At 38.5% G+C, this 17,953-nt stretch overlaps 1 long non-coding RNA gene across 1 annotated transcript; it reads right to left on the reverse strand.

Annotated features, from left to right (window-relative positions):
- Nucleotides 1-5,486: 5,486 nt before the first annotated feature.
- LOC116668127 lies at nt 5,487-13,098 on the reverse strand. The gene is made up of 4 exons (XR_004325199.1): nt 13,076-13,098; nt 12,605-12,781; nt 11,524-11,671; nt 5,487-8,522 (listed from the first exon to the last, which is right to left on the reverse strand). It is a non-coding gene; the product is annotated as an uncharacterized LOC116668127 (long non-coding RNA).
- Nucleotides 13,099-17,953: the final 4,855 nt, after the last annotated feature.

Genomic DNA, 17,953 nt, shown 5'->3' on the forward strand with positions numbered 1-17,953 from the left:
ACACAGTTCACAATTCCTTATCCAAAAATCTTTGGTGCCTGATGTGTTTCAAAACTTAGACTAGTTTGGATTTTAGAACAGTGATATGATGAGTACATACGTTTACAAACACCCCCAGTGGGCCTGGGGCAGCATCCTATAATCCAACACATCAATATTCCCATTTAGTGAGATGGGAATCCCATTAGATGAGATCCCATTAAAATAAGGACGATAGTATTTCTCATCAGTTTAGGTCACCAAACTTATTGCTAGCAAGTCTTGCTTTCCAGAGCCCTTCGGACTTCTGAATTGCAGATAAAGGACCGTGGGCCTGGCTGAGAAACGTGGGGACTCAGCCTCACAGCCTGTGCAAGGTGTCATTTGCTATCTATTTCTCAGCTCCCGGCTCATTTGCTCTGACCATAGGAGTCCTAAACCTGACGTCTATTTACGTTGGAGTGTGTAATTGTGTTTGATCTTAGATATACACCCCAGGGATGAAGAATCTCCAGTTCTGTGCCTTGAAGACACACGTGCTTACGGGGTCTGGGATTGTTTTAAAGAAGAAAGAAATGTTGTAAAAAACACACTTTACAAACATTTAAAAGCACCAAGAAATAGGTCTTCTAAGTAGAAGTAATATTAACAGAGCTGGCAACAATGCATTTCTCAGAACTTTTTAAAGGTTGTCTCTAAGCCAAACATTTCCTAATCTCTCTTGGAAGAACACAGGCAGCTAAGTGACCAAAAGGCTGTGGTTTTAGACCTTAACTCTAAAACTGCTGAATTTATTGATAACATAGATAGTTCAGGGGAATTTAATTGTTTGTTTGTGTATTATACAGAGACATACATATAAAATGTGGGGGTTTTTTTTTCAACTTCTGTGGTGTAATGTGTGTAACGTCTGAGCTAATTCTGCACGCCACTGAGGACAAGTAGCAATTTCCATGAAGTGACAGATAAGCGGTTTTAGGGGGAAAAAGTGCCAAGGATGATTCATTTGAATTCAGCCTTAACAGTTTTCCTGCTGACGAGGCTGACAGAAGAGAGGATAGAACAAAGGTTAAATTCTTCACTTCTAGGAAACTGCTTTGTCTTTGGGGCTTGCTCTTCCAAGCTCTGCTAATAGACCAAGATGAGCCATTTAATTTTCTCCTATGGATACAAGATCTTACACAGTCAGACTTACCATACAGAGCTTTTGGCAGAAAAAGGAATTTCTCCATGGTTCTACAAAGCATGCATTCAATGAATGTTGATTTATTAATGCAAGTTGACCATCAAGACCTAAATTCCACAATAATCCCTCAAAAGAATGATTTACCTACCTTTACCACTTTCTCTTTGAGCAACCTGATTACCAGAACTACCAGTATTTAGAAAATTGATTGGTCTGACCTCCTGTATGCCTTTTCAGCCTCTGGCTGGAGTTGTAAAAGCAGAAACATGGCCCTAGGGCCAAAGCAGGTGAGCAACGTTAGAGACATGTGCACTCTATGAGTCGCTGGGAGTTGGCTATTTTGAACATTTTCATCACTGCTTTCACATAATACTAAGTTCTCCTCAACAACTGATACAGGCTACTGTGTGCTGTGAATAGTACAACCAGAGCATCAATGAGTTTTTTTTTTTTCCACATTAAATTCAGTTATCAGCCTACTGTAGATTCCTTTCTTAATCATCATCACATTAAAAAATTGTTAGCTGTTTAGTGCTATGTAGGTGCCATAAAAAAATAAATTAAGGACAGTTGGGTCTTTTCTTTTAGGACCTTACAATTTTGAACAGATGATGACAACAAAGAGAAACATAAGATCTACAATAAACAATTGCATGAACTAAATACATAAAACATCAAACTGTGAACAAACAAGACAGTCAGCCTAGGTAGACTCTTAGTTGATGAATGAAGAGGCAATTATAGAAGCAACCCACAGAGAAGTGGCTTTTTAAAGTGCCTAGTTATTTAATTAAGACACTCTTTACTAGAGGAAGGCAAAACCAGAGATTTTGCAGATTTGGTGACTGCAAAACAACTAAAATTCCAGGGTGGGAGAAATATTCCAGAGATTCTTCTTCTTTTTTTTTTTTTTTTTAATCTCCAAAACTTGCAAGAAATGGCATCAGAACTCCAGTCCAGCAAATTCTGTTAGATTTAAGTTTCGCCTTCAGCTTTGACTAAGAGCAAACATGCTATTTCCATTGAGAAAAGTGTCAGGTTATGCTCAAACGTGTATTGGACTCAGGCTTGTGAAAGTGCTCATTACTATAAAAAATGTTTTGTTTTGTTTTGTTTTAGTTGGACACAAATAATATTTTAAATGAAAAAATAACCACAATCTCCAAAACAAAAAAATTATTACATGTATTACCGTGGCATTATTTTACATTTTTGCAAAACAGAGGATAGTTGAATTCTCCTATCTCCTCCTGCATTCACGCTATTACAAACTTTGTTTTTTTAAAGTAACAATGTTATATATTTGAGGAGTACAATGTGATGGTTTGTATACATATGCTTAGTGAAATAATTACTACCGTCAAGCTAATTAACGTATCTATCTCCTAACACGGTTAGCAATGTGTGTGTGTGTGTGTGTGTGTGTGTGTGTGGTGAAGCCACCTGAAGTCTATTCTTTGGCAAATTTTGAGTATACAATATAGTGTCATTAACTACAGTCATTAGGCTGTAATTAGATCTCAAGATACTATAGAAAATGAATACTAACATATTAAATATACCAGTGGACACAGTTCAACAGCATCAGTAGGACAATTAAAGTCAATGAATTCTGAAAACAAACTATTATGAGGCCATGTTTATATAAGTCCATCTTAATAGGGGAAGCTCAAGCATTTATTTTGTCTACTTTGTTTAGGGTAAACTGAATTAACAAGAGATAATGGGCCTAATTCTAAAATCTGTCTCACTCCTCATAGCTTATTGCCACAGTTGAAAGCCTCCAAAATCAGCCCCTTTAGTTTGGAAAGCGATGTCCTTCAGCTAGAAAACATTAATTACTCGTTTTCTGCAAATTTCACATTTTAAAAGAACATCTTTGAGAAAGACATAGGAGAAAGCTATCTCACTACGAAGTGGCACCGATTCCCCTGCTCTCTGGCAAGCAAATGCGGATCTGAGGTTCTAGCCGAAGGCTCACTTCCACAGGGTGACTTCTATAGATATGCAACTTACTTTACCACAAAGCATAAGAAATGTGGTTTTCTGGAGATAAGGATGAAAATCCACTGGATGAGACCTGTCATCTACGCTTTAGAATGTTAGGAATAAAACGCTCTTCAACAGAGGAGATCCTCATAGAGATGCCTTAGTTGGGGATGCCCAGCACAGTTTTTCAAACCACACACCAAAGATATCTACAAAATTGAAAGCCATCCAAAAAATCAAAAGGCTCACGGAGAATTGTCCTGACCGAATTCAGCTCTTACAAATCAGTGAGGGGCTGAATAACACACTGACAACACAGAGTTAGAATCCTCCTGTGAAACATTTCCCCTAAGCATTGGATAAGATTTTATTAGAGAGTAGTATATTTTTGTCTTTAACATTTCAACCAGACTGTATATTTATTCATTCATTCAACCATCAAGTGCCTACGGGGTATCAGCATTGGGAATGCAATAGGAATAAGCTATTTCAAAAAGACACCTGCACCCCAATGTTCATGGCAACACTACTTACAATAGCCAAGTCATGGAAACAACCTAAATGTCCATTGACAGATGACTGGATAAAGAAGAGGTGATATATTTATACGATGGAATACTATTCAGCCATAAAAATGACAACATAACACCATTTGCAGCAACATGGATGTCCCTGGAGAATGTCATTCTAAGTGAAGTAAGCCAGATAGAGAAAGAAAAATACCATATGAGATCACTCATATGTAGAATCTAAAAAAAAAAAAAAAAAAAAAGAACATAAATACAAAACGGAAACAGACTCATAGACATAGAATACAAACTTGCAGTTGCCAAGGGGGTGGAGGGTGGGAAGGAGTAAACTGGGAGTTCAAAATCTGTACTGACAGGCATAGGTAGAATAGATAAACAAGATTATACTTCATAGCACAGGGAAATACATACAAGATCTTATGATGGCTCACCACAAAAAAGAATGAGACAGTGAATATGTATATGTTCATGTATAACTGAAAACTTGCGCTCTACACTGGAAATCGATGCAACATTGTAAAATGACTATCACGCAATTAAACAAAAGTATACATATAAAAAATAGGAACAGCCGATGGCCCCTGAACCTCTTGAATCTGATGGAAGGAGCACATAGAAAATCTCAGTGGGTTCAATAAATATAGGCTGATGTCAGGGAAAGCACTCATCTCCATTTAGGGGTGCTTCATCAAAAGGAACAAATAGGAGGGTGGTCCAGGCAATAGAAATGACATTTACAAAGGCTTGGAGACAGGAAAAAAAACCCAAAACACTCTAGGGTCCTGGCAAAGCAGCTTAAATTGAGTAGATGGGGGTAGAAAGACAGGTGAAGGCTAGATGGCCAATGGAGAAGAAATCTTTGACAGATGTTAAACAGAAATGAAACGATCAGAATTACATTTAAGGACAACTCGTTGGGGTAATATGATATAATGTCTCTAGAACAACTGGATGCTTAATTGTCCAAAGTAAGTTGCAAGAAAAGTTCCACGGAAGAGACATTGACCTCTTTCAAATGAATGACTAGATCCTTTTCTCTGCAGTTGCATTCTTGAATATAGGACCATCAACTGAGGGAAGCTGAAGGAGAGGCACTACTCTCGGAGACCATCCGGGCATCGATGAGAGAGTGCTTGAGAATCTGGGGCCATCATCTTTCAATCAAATGCATGTCACATGGGGCACTTCCAGCTCTGCTGGCAGTAACCAATGTAGATCCAAGAGAGGGGCAGTAGACAATAAGAACTGTCTACATTGTCATGGGGAGTATTAAGGAACTGTCTGAGAAAGCAGTTTAATACAATTAATAGTTCATATTCCTTCATCTTCTTCAAACTGTGCCTGCATCAAATGTCACCTTCTGCTATAATTATTCTGCTAACCAGCAATCATCTTTCAACATAACCAGTATTTTCCTTATTTCAATATAATCTTGTTTTTCCAAATAAAATGTTTTTGTTATCATTTTAAAAATAAATTTTACTAATTTAGTTTCTTGAAGTAATAGCACATTCACATAGTTCAAGCATCAAAAGTATAAAAGATGTTTAGCGATGTCCCCTTTCCAGCCCGGTCTTCTATCTGCCAAGTTCCTTTCTCCCCAAAACAAGTAACCAACATTATTAGTTTCTCCTTTACTTCAAAGGACTTACCTACTCATATAGATTATTTTCTCTTCTTTTTTTTTTTTAAACTTCAATAGTGCACGGTTTTGGCATTCTCTTACCACCCCTCCTTTAAAAATAAATCTTGGAAATTGTATTAGTCAGCTCAGGCTCCCATAACAAAATCCTTACACTGAGTGGCTTAAATAACAGAAATTTATTTTCTCACATTTCTGGATAGTGGAAATCCTTCATCAGGGCGCCAGGACGATCAGGTTCTGGGAAGGGCTCTTTTCCTGACTTGCAGACAGCCGTCTTCTCATTGCATCCTCACGTGGCGGAGAGAGGCAGCAAGCTCTCCAGTGTCTCTTCTTATAAGGGTAATAATCTCACTGTGAGGGCCCCACCTGCATGATCTCAGATAACCCTAATTACCTCCCAAAGACCCTGCTTCCCAATCACACGGCAGTGAGGGTGGGGGTTAGGGTTTCAACATATGGACTCTGGGGAGACACAAACAATTCAGTCCACACAGAGATCAGTCCACGTAACACGCAAGGAGCTTCCCTCTTCTTTTTCACAGCTGCTCAGTGCACTGCTGTTACATCCCATGTCTTTAAGGGTGAAACTGGGAAGACAGAAGTTGACTTTAATCATTCTTTGTTAATAGAATCAGCAGAAATAAAGTTAGAGATTGGAAGGTGATGTTCCTGACGAGGGTCCGCATAAGCTGGAATTATACTCTGATGATTGCTAGAAAAGCATCAAAACTCAAGCAGTATGTTTAAAGTGCATTCATTAGCTCATCATTAGAGCCTCAAAACCTCAGCTTTCTAAATCAAATACATTCGAAATGTTGTCCTATATGAAGATACTGACTTATCTGAAGATGCAGATTATGTTGGTAAGACACATGGCTGTGAGATGTATTTCTGTCACGTCACTGCTGACAAACAATAGTCAGCTTACACCCGTTACTAATTAGACGTGTTATGCAGGCCATTCTCAACGCATCAGTGTCCACTGGGGTTATGAGAAGGGTGCTTGTGTAGAAGATTTAGTGATCTCTGTGGTTAAAGTTCAAAGGGTTATTCACCTCAGAAACAGAAAAAGATGAGGAAGAAAGGAAGAAGTAGAGCCACAAAATACTTCTGGACAACCTCACTGAAAGCAGAATAATAGACTGTGTGCTGCTCCAGCAGCTGGAACCGTACTGCCTGAAGGAGGAGAAGGCAGAGACGAGAGACAGAGTGAAGGCAGGTGAATAGGAAAATGTGTCCTTAAAATATGGCTTAAATTGGAGTCAGGTCTAGGGGAGGGAGGGGAATCAAGATGGAACCAAGGCCTCAAGCCTAAGTGACTGGTAGAGATGTTGGCTGAGATAGGGCAGAAGATATTTCAGATGGGATTAGAGTTGATTTGAGCACACATTGTGTCTGGGTGCTACTGATTAATATATGTAGGTTAAAGTTTTCAGCAGGCATTTAACAAAGAAGTTGAAGTGAAGAGAGAGATCTGGGAATTCTTTCAAGAAGTATTTATGAGAATGAGAAAGAGGGGGGCAGGAGGAGACAGAGCAAGGACAGAATGATGGCGACCATCATTTAATGATCATCATTTAAGATGATCATTAAAATATGAGTGGTCAGAGAGAGAGAAGGTGAACCAAAGTAGTGAGTGAGGTTATAGAAACCAAAAGAGGAAGGCATGGTCGACTGCGTCACAAGCTAGAAGAAAGACAAGCAATGATATGGACCCCAGGTCATTGAGTTAGGAGAATGAGGTCAGATTTTAAGATATTAAGTAATGAGTTGAGTAGCAAGAAAGCAAAATCAAGAAATATTTATATTGACTTTTTTTTTTTAGAAGATTGTGGAGTGAAGGAGAAAGATCAGAAAGCAATGATATTCCATCATGGCTATATTCCACTTTAGAGCAACCGTGTGCTTCCTCATATATTACCCCTTTTGATGGTATCTCAAGGAGATAGTATTGTAGGCAGGTAAGTGAGGAGACATGCGTCAGAGAGCAATAACTGGAGCTACAAATAGAAGATGAAGTAATGGATGGAGTTAGTTTTCTAAGGAGGTGAAAGAGGGAAGAATTTGGTGCTGGAAAAGGTTAGGGATATCTCTGGTTTTGAGACAGAAAGAAGAAAAAGTGAGTCAGTGAAAAGACAAGGGCTTTTGGAGGTAAAAATAGTTTAGAAAGATTCATGATTCAAGATCTGAAAGTAATCAAGGTAACCTTGAATTGAGAGCCCAACTGATAGGAGAAATGTGAAACGAGTGCAGAAGTGATGATGCTGGCATAAAAAGTCAAAACACTGACTCTTTACTCGTCACAAGCTCTCCAGATCTCTAATACAATACAACAGTCCTCCCACTAATATAATAGTGAGTGGACACTGAAGCACTGGGGCCAAAAGCAAACAGCTCAATGTCTGCAATAACCCTGGCAAAGACTTCAGGAGACGTTCATCCACTATTGAATTCAATTTATGTCTGTTTTGAGGTCCCATCCTCAGCCCACTCTACAGGAAGCAAAAACATTAAGCAAAGTGTTAGAATAATGCATTCCCACAGGACAAAGCACCCTGAAGGTTTTCAAACAACAGTGATGTTCATCTGTGGTGCAGCCCTCAGTCACCCTCTTTAGAGGGTCTACTTTTTCTAAGATAGTACCCAAGTGTTTGTAACTTTCTCTATTAAAATGTCTGCATACTAAGAAATAAATTTAAGTTGGTACTCTATGAGCTAACACACTGGGAGACAAAAGTATAATAGTTTTCATTTCTTGGCTGAAAAGTCCACATGACATGTCCTATCAGACTTTGTGGAATCTTAGCCAGCTATCCTGAGGTTCTAGCTTCTTGGCTTTTTAAACCAACTTTAACAAAAACACATTAATTATTCTATTACCGCTCATAGAAGATAAAGGTTACTATCTTTGTGTGCCCAATGCATCTCTTTCCATGGGAAAAAATTCTAATGAAAAGCATGGATGCGTGCTCTCAGTTGGACCAATCGTATTACCCCGTCTTCCTGGCTGTGATAGGTTTGGGGGAGAATATGTGACCTAAGTTGGTCCAATGCAACTCATGCTTGGGATTGTTTTCAGGCTGGAGTCAGAGAGGAAGAAATCTTCAACTTTGCTGGTTGAAGAGCTGTTTGGATGAGATGAAGAGACCAAGGTTGCTCAGAGCCACGTTCCCCATGGCGTGGAGAAAGCCGTCTGCAAAGAGCACCAGACACACTAGTTAGAAATAGTGTGAGCCCCGAAAATGTTCCTGCCACAGGTCCTGCACACCTCCGGGACCAGCTCCCTACATCCCGTGTTGGGTTATACCAGCCAACGAGTTCTCCTTTTCACATGGGCAAGTTAGGGTTCAGTCATTTGCAAACCAAAGTGGCCCAACTAGGGCACAGAATACCTTACACTCACAAGGTGTGCAAATATATGTTGATTATCTGGTTGCTTTGATGTAGTGCTTTTTCTGTACCTTTTTTTGTGACCTACAATTTCACTCTCAATAAAGCTTAATCAAATGTAAGGTGGCAATTTTCCAGTAATAAATGAGTGCCCTAGCCCCTCAGCATTGGCCAACATTTAATATGTCTGTGTTCAATTTCTTAACTTGTAAAATATGGCAAATAATAACAGCAGCTACTTGTTTAGCATCTACTACATTCCAGGTACTGGCCTAAGGCTGAATATATACTGTTCTATTTCCTACAGCAATTTTGTAACATGTGCATAATGATTCCCATTTTATAGATGAGAAAGCTGAGATGCAATGAGTTTAAACAAACTGACCAAGGTCACATAGCTTGAGTGACAGAATTCGGATTCATACCCAGGTTTGTCTGAGCCTGTACTCTTTCCAATGTCCTGTGATGCCCTTCTTATTCAAAAAGCTTATGTGTATGATAAAATAATGCAGGTAAAATTGACTTAAAAATAGAAAATAGTAAAAAGAAATCAACTGACAACAAAAAATGTGAAAGTAAGACCAAATATTAGCAAGGAAGATTTAGGTTAAAGAGAACATTCTGACTACCCCAATTACAGCATTTAGAAAGAGTAATTGGAAAAATGAGTGCTGAATCTCATACAAATGAGAAATTTTATGAAGACAGAAAGTGCAGCCAAGATTCTGTTCCATGTCTGAAGCCTCAGTAAAACTCACAAGGACATATGTAAGCGAGTTTTGCTAGGGAGAACCAAACCTCATTTTTCATTTTCCCCCTTGAACCATAAGAACTTAGAACCTGGCATTTCCTTTGTGGTCTTGTTTATGAAATGTACTTATAAGATATGAACATTTTGACTTACATATCTGGATGCTAATATCAGTAGTGTTTGAAAGGAGTAAACATATAGTCAGGCTGTCCATGTACCATTCAAATATATGCAAACCCTATTTTTGCATAAGTTTAACTAAAAGAAGGAAAGACCAGGTCTATGTATTGAATGACATTTTGTAATAAAACTCTCATGTCTTCAGACTACAATCACTATTTCAAACAAATTCAAGGAAACCATATTATGAACTATCTGCTTTATGCCCATTTTATTCAGACTGTGAGTGCTTTGGGCATAGAAATTGTGTCTTACTCATCTTTTTATCTCTAGAATCTAGCACAGGTGAAATATGGCATAGGTTATGTTATCATTTGCATGGGTCCTGGGAACTTTAACTTTCATGGACCTCTTCCTCCATAAAAAATATTAAAAATTACATTTTATTACCATGTCGCTATAAAGATGAATATACTAGTATTACATAATTTAATAACATTTTCTTTGTCCTAAAATTTTATTTTTTTCTATTGATTTGGAAAGAAATTAAAACATTTGCCCAGGTCCCTAGAAGTATTGTGGGCTCCAGGTGCTACGCCTACCTTGCCTGTGGACAAGTCAGTCCTGACATGTGCTAAATACAGTTTTGTTGAATGAGTTAAATGATCTTAAATTAACATATATCTGATGGAACTGATTCTTAGAGCTTCTATTCTGGAGTAACTTTCAGCTTAAAATAGTTTTCCAAAGCAACTAATTAATGAAATCACCACCAAGTGCTAATATTCATTTAATCTGAAGCCAACTACTGAAATGTACCACTGTAAAAAAAATTAAAACCCAAGAGCAGTGTGGAAGAAGCCTGTCAAAGTGGCAAAATAAATATTTTAAAATAATATCAGAGGTTGCTGTAATTTTGAACAAATAACAGCTCATCTCTCAAATAGTGAAAATTAAATATTTTCTTTGTTTAAATTCTGACATTCCAAGAGAGTTAGTTCAAAAGTTTGATACTCAAAAAAATGTGGATTTATACTTGGAGCCACATAGTTATTGACTATAATTCAGTTAAACATGTGCCCAGAATGCTGGCCCTGCTGCCTCTCACAACATTGCTTTTGGAACTCAGCACTTCTCCACTGTTGTTTCCACAGACATCTTTTTTTAATAGAAAATTGATTGATGAAATCTTAGGCAGGAATAAATGCTAATGCATATAATAAATTAAAATGCTGTCATTTTATAAGAAAGGTTTATTGGCTAACTGTGCTATTTCTTCTAGTAATTCAAAGTCTAGTGTTTAATTTACAGAACGAAATGTGGAAATCAATTATTCAGGCAGAGTATGGTAAAACTGATTTTCACAATTATGTTTTGGGAGGCAACCAGAATGACTTACCCACTGACTTAAAATGTAGTCATACCTGAGCGGTTTATTCCCCACTTCAAAACTGTATTGAACGATGTTCAAACTATGAGAAAGCATTTATGCACTGCCCAGAGAGCATTGTGTGCAAATTAATATCTGGAGAATAATTCAGATTCACCCTTCCAAAAAGGGTATCATACATATAGAGTCATGCTAGTATTTATGGGATGGACATTTACCGGAACAGCTCTTAAAGGCTACATAATAAAAGTGCATTAAAGCTGCCTAAATTAATTAACCATTGATACTGAAATGGATTCAGCGAATGAATTCTGCCTCCCCAGAAAGTGCCCTCTTTTAACAATACAAAAAAAAAAAGCAAAAAACATCTTTTTCCTTCTCTTTTCCATAACATCTAGCCACCCCTGGGCCAGCAGGAAAGAGAGGTCATCTAGTGAACAGACATTCTTGCTTCTCGCCTCCAAGGGCAAACGGGCTGCCTCAACAGCTGTCACATCCTGCTGCCCTGCGTAACAGGAAACCAGCCTAGAGTCTCATACTTACCTCCTGAATTGCATTACCTAACTGGCAGTCTTGCCAGACGCTTTAAATGCCTGTTGTATGTGAAGGCGGTGAAGGCTTCGAGGGGCTGGTGAACAGGGAGGGCATCTGGGTTTGGGAGGGGGCACTGCCCAGCTCAGCTCTCTGCCATCTGGAGATGAAACAGGCACAGAGGAGGAGAAGGAGGACACACAAGGTCACGCGGTCCACCTCATGCCAGCAGGCAGCATCACACCCCCGTGAGCGGTTGAACCAATAAGGGGTCTTGTAATGAGGCTGCGAGTTTTGCAAAGGCACATAGTGGGAGCTTCAGAGATCTAGGTTGTGGACTCAATCACAGTTATTCAGTTTGCCTTTCAGTCGGACAAGCCTCTTGTTTTCCCACGTTCCCCATACGATGTCCGGCTCTGCCCATCTTATTGCTCGTGAGCAGTTCCAGCAGAGGGCAGGCAGGGGAAGGGAGAGCAGTCATGTATCACAGCAGACGATCTAGAGTGCTCTGAACATGTTAAGGCAAATTTTCTGGATTACTAAGAGCAACCAAAGTTTTTCTGTCCAAATTTTTTTTTCTACCTGTCTGTATAAAGTGTCACCAGTTCTCAGGGGCTTCTCTCTCAAGGAATTCACTGTCTGGTTTAGGAAGGCAAATTGAAGAAGTAGTGAGGAAGCCATGCTCTAAGGCCATCCCAAGCTATCCTCAGTAAAGTCATGGGTGTCAAGAGAAGGAGGAGAGGTCTTTGGGTGCTGAAGTGGGGGACAGCATTTCTAAATTCAAAGTGTGAATGGACGTAAACCATCAGTGCCACGCAGTGAGAGTTAATGCTTGGGCAAAAGTAATTGTTGAAAATTCTCCGACCAGGCCTGGGTGATGGTCTCACAGAGAGGGTGTTTAGGCATCCTGCTAGAATTCGGTTTATGTCAGACAGGTCTCATCAGATCTTAGCACCAGGACTTTGTGGTGATCAGCCAGAGCGAAGGGACTGGGCAGATTCAGGATTGGTTGGCATTCCAGAAGGAAAAAGATTCAGTATCTTTCCATATCATTCATTTTAACGTCTGTGTGACAGTGTCATGGGCAACTCACCACGAGGAGATCTTCATCAGATAAACAGGGCTGCAAAATTCGTAGCCAAGGAATGCGGGCTGGAGAGACACTCCCAGCCACAGCTGCTACCTCAACACCAGGACTGGCTGGGAACCAAGGAGACATGCTGAAACCAGGAGCCTCGGCGACGAGTGGCAATGTTACAGCCGCTTAATCCTGAAATGAAAAGTAATTGCTTCTGGCTTCAAGAATAAAGGAAAAACAAGATCAGCCTTGGCCGAATCACACTTTTTTTCCCCCCAAAAGCAACTATGGTATAGACCAAGTTCTAAAACCTGCTTGGTATTTGAAAATGTGAGGAAATGGATGTTTTCTGTCAATATAATTTAAATCCATCCAAGAGTACTGATATCTAAGAACCCTTGAATGCAAATGCATTTTTGATTAACATGATTAAGTCAAATGTGTTTACTTTTAGCTATAAGGGATGACATCTAAAATTTAACTTACTTGAATATAATTTTAGAAAGTTGATCTTCAAAATATATGTTGCTTTTTTAGGTGGCATTTCGTACTGAAAGTCTCAGCAGAAGTTGCCAGACCTGCTTTTCTATACAGATGAAACTGCAAATGGAGAAAATACGGAAGGAGGGGAAGGGTGTGGGATTTCAACACTTCTAGAATATTCTTGTGATGCAATTGTCTTCTCTATAAAAAAGAATTCATAAACACTCATAAAGAAACAGCTGTGAGTTTAAATTATTGTCAGAAGAATCTGAAAATAACTTTAACCCACAACCGAGTGAGTAATATCTATGTTTTTATTTGTTTACCTCTCAGGGGGCTACAGAATGGCAAATGTCAGAAGATGGTTTTTAGACAGACTCTCCATTTCCCTGAGAGCCAGGGAGCGATGCCAGAGTAAAAACAGCAAGAATGAGAGCAAAGAAATCTTGTCTTTTGTGTTCTAATTTTAAAATATATGTATTAATTGAAAATATTTGTGGCCGACGCACAATGAGGTGGAGAGAAGTAACTAAAATACATCTTATCTCCTAGAGCCATATAAAATTGCCTACACAAACAGCAATTTCACATGATTTCACCTAATACCATAAGCCTTCACAGGAGTCTTACCAACTAGTAATAACCAATAAGGGATTCAACCTGGTTTGCCCTCCTGCCATCATTCGGTACAAACACTAATATTATAAAACTAATATGACACACTCACAGCTTGTGTTTCTGCTTCATTAATTCAAAACAGAAGAAAATAATTCTTATACCAGAAGATTTTTGGATACCACCAGTTTTGGGGATGTCACCTACCAGAACAGCACTGTGACACTTACAACGGTGACTGCTTTCCCGTGAGCTGAGGGCTGGGGGACAGCTGGAAGGCCGCCACCAGCCCAATAACCCGATGCACTGTAATCACAAACCTGAGGGATTATTTTAGTCAAAGGTGTCATACAACCCATGAGGTAAAGGAACAGCCATGAACACCACCAAGAATGCAAAGAATGTCCACAGCTGATGAATCGTGCTCTCTACTGGGATATGACACACAGCCAGTGACCCTGACAGCCACAGTATTTCCAAAGAAAAAGGACTAGGTACTAGTAACACTTTGAAGTTTTTTTTTTTAAAGCAGTTCTTTTTACACCAATACTCTACCATTCTGTGCCAGGAAGGGATACTGTGTGCTCACATGGTCTCAATTTTCTTTTCTACACTAAGCATGATTCAGATGTTAGCAAGGTTTCCATTCCTATTATAGAGAAGGCTTAGATAAGCTTTCTATTCTTACAAAATATGAGAGTATCCCAAGGAAATACAGATTTAAAGTATAATATAAGCATATATTTTAATGGAGATACACAGTGATTGCAAACATTTAGATGATGAGGAAGTGTATAATATGTTGTTGAACGCAGTTTTAGTCCAAATACGTCAGTTGCAAATTTAAGGCAATCTCAGTTTCATACGTTAAAAAAAAATTAAGATTACAAAAATGTAATCTCTTACGGTCAATATTATTAAAAGAAAATCACACAAGAAGATGACATATTTTCTTCGAATCCCCTTACTCCCATGCCAGATGACCTTGAGAGAAAGAAAGATATTTCTTTGCCCAGAGATTTAAAGACAAGACTCATTCTTTAGTACCTGCATTTTGTTCTCTGGAGCTGGAATCCGAATAGCTGACAATTCAAATACAATTATCAGCATGGACCTGGGTGAACTAACCCCCAAGAGCCCTACAACTTGCTTTTTAGAAAGAAATGTATCTTTTCAAATTATACTTCATAAAAAGTGAAGTTTCATAAGATTTTAAAACATGGACTTAAAGAGGTTTTGTTTCTCCCATTCCCTTGCCATATTTGCCTTCTTCTCGGAGCATCAGCTCTCCTTTTTTTGGTGTAAATTTTGAGGAGATTCTGAGGCGTGGCCATTGGGATGGCACTGTGACTTCACTGAAGGATTGCTTCACCCAGCCCAGCAGGTGGAACCTGTAAAGAACTTCACAAACTACATTTGGAAAATACAGCAACAGAGAGTAAATTTAGGAAGTTTTCTAGGATTGCTCCAATGTCAATTTTATCTAATTTATTTAAAAGACAACTATTTAAAGCAAAAGCAGTAACAACTTGTGGGGCTTTTAACATGTGTAGAAGTATGATGTATGACAGTAATGGGGCAAAGGACAAATAGGGGAACAGGAAGTATACATTTGTAAGTTTTTGTACTACATATATAGTGATACAACATAAAATCGTAGTAGACTCTGCTAAATTAAGGGTGCGTGTTAAAACCCCTAGATCAGTCACTAAAACTAAGAGGTATGGCTTTTCAGGCAACAGAGAAGATAAAATGAAATACTTTAAAATCCTCAACAAGTCCAAAAGAAGGAAGGAAAGGAGAAACAAAGGAACAACAACAACAAAAAGACAGTACAAAAAAAAAAAAAAAAGTAGGAGAAAACAATAAGACGGTGGATATAAACTTAACATCACTAATTACATTAAATGTAATTGGACTAAAGACCCCAATTAAAAGGCAGAGGTTATAAAACTGAATAAAAAGACAAGAACCAATTCTATTCAGTTTATAAGAGAGATGTATTAAATATAAAGTATAAGTATAAAGACATAATAGGTTAGACGTAAAAGAGAAAACAGGTATATTTCTATTCTATTCCATTACTGTATGTCTCTCCTTTTACCAATACCACAGTGACTTTATTATTGTAATTTAATTTAACAAGATCCCAAGTGATTCATATGGATCTTAAATTTGAGACCTAATGGATAGATAGCCTTTCTGTGGTGTTTGGCAGTGATAAAAAGGAAACATTTATTGAATACTTGCCACTTATCTAAGATCATAAAAATAAACTAGGCCCCAGATTTCCTGACTCTCAGGTAACTGCAATGTCCACCAAGAACTCAGCTCTATAATTGAGTCATACCCATTCAATAATAAACAAGGAAAATAGTAATTTCTATTTACTCACGTATTTACCATTTCTAGCATTCTTCATTTTTTCATCTTGAATCACTTCCTTTAGCCTGAAGAACTTCCTTCAGTATTTATGTCTATTGCTGAAAAATTCCCTCAGCTTTTGCTTATTTGACAATTTTTTTTTCTTCCTTCCTTCCTTTCTGCCTTTCTTCCTTTCTTTTTCACTCTAATTTTACCCTTCTATTTTGAAGGACCTTTTTACTAGGTTTTTAATTCCAGGTTAATTCAACACTTCAAAGATTTTTAAGGATGCATTGTCTTCTAGCTTATTGAGAAGTCAGCATTATTGTTTCCCTAGGTCATGTGCAGAATGAATCTTTTTCCTCTGCCTGCAGTTAAGATTTTTCTTTTGATTCTTGGTTTTCAGAAATGTGACTATAATGTACCTAACAGTGGTTTTCTTTAACTTTATTCTGCTTGGAATTCATTGAGCTTCTTAGATTCATGAGTTAATGTTTTTCATCAAATTTGGATTTTTTTCAGCCATTTTTCTTCAAATATTTTTTCTCTGCCCTAACTAGTTACTCTCTTCTCCTTCTGGGACTCCAGTTTCACTGATGTTAAACCACCTCAAACTACCCCAAAAGTCAGTGAGGCTCTGTTCTTTTTTTTTTTCCCAGCCTCTTTTCTCTATGTGTTTCTGTTTGAATAATTTATATTGCCCTGTCTTCAAGTTTACTAATTTTTTTCTTCTGTAGAATATAATTTGCTGTTAAGCCTATCTAGTGATTTATTTTTTTCATTTAAGATATTTCATTTCCAGTTCCAGGTGGTTTTCTTTTACAGTTTACATTTCTCTCCTGAGACTTTCCCTCTGTTTGCTTGAGTCCATATTTACTTTTAAATCTTTAAACACTTTTATAAGATCAGTTTATAAAATTTTTTATAAGGACAATTTTTTTAAAGCCCTTGTTTGCTAATTCCAACATCTCTGTCATCTCTGAGCATGTTTAATCCTCAAAAATGATATTGAAAGATAAATAAAGCCAAATGTCAACAAAACTAATAGCTCTAGCTGAGATCACACATGCTCATCTGCTGGAATTCCAGGTTCCTGAATCCCTTCCTGTCACCTGGGAGAGTGTGAGGGATTAAATGCTCTCCTCACTGCCACTTGCTTGTCACTGCAGTCGTTGCCTCCTTCCCAAGTCCCTCACGGCTTGCACTTCACAGGGGCCTGCTTCCCCAGGCCCTAGTTTCCTGCCACATTGCTCTGGTGGTGTTAGAGCAGGCAGATAGCTAGATATGAGCAGAGACAGGGGGACACAGGCCAAATGATAGAAAACCACACATCTTGTGAACAACGGGGGTCCTTGGACAGACCAAGAAAAACAGGATCCTCTGGAGAGATTAAAAAAAAAAAAAAACTTTCTGGGTTGACACGTGTCCTGGAGGCAGAAGGGTGGGACAAGACAGGAATCCCCACCATCCAAATGTAACATTTTGGTCATTATGGCCTTCGTCCAAATGTAACCTTTTGCTTATGATACCCTCATCTGAATGTAACCTTTTGTTCATTACGACTTCATCCGACTTCCTGATCCAGACTAAATAAGGACCAAAAACCCCTCCTCCCCACCTGGGAAGGTGAAGCTGGGGTGAAGATCGGGGAAGACGACCCCAAACCCCTTCCTGCCAATGAATATTCTGCCCATTCATTTTTACACCCATATAACTGGTTTGCCAAGGACACTCGGGGCAGCTACACACTTGGGTCTGCCTGCTCTTTCCTTGAAAGGGTACCAATTACACCTTAATAAATTCTTGCTTTGCTTTCTTGACTCCGTGCCTTATTTCTGAATTCTTTCTGAACCTTCTCACCAAAAACAGTGGCACCACCATTGCTACCATCAGCACCACTGC

Source organism: Camelus ferus, chromosome 13 (genome assembly GCF_009834535.1).
Source record: "Camelus ferus isolate YT-003-E chromosome 13, BCGSAC_Cfer_1.0, whole genome shotgun sequence".
Classification (NCBI taxonomy): domain Eukaryota; kingdom Metazoa; phylum Chordata; class Mammalia; order Artiodactyla; family Camelidae; genus Camelus; species Camelus ferus.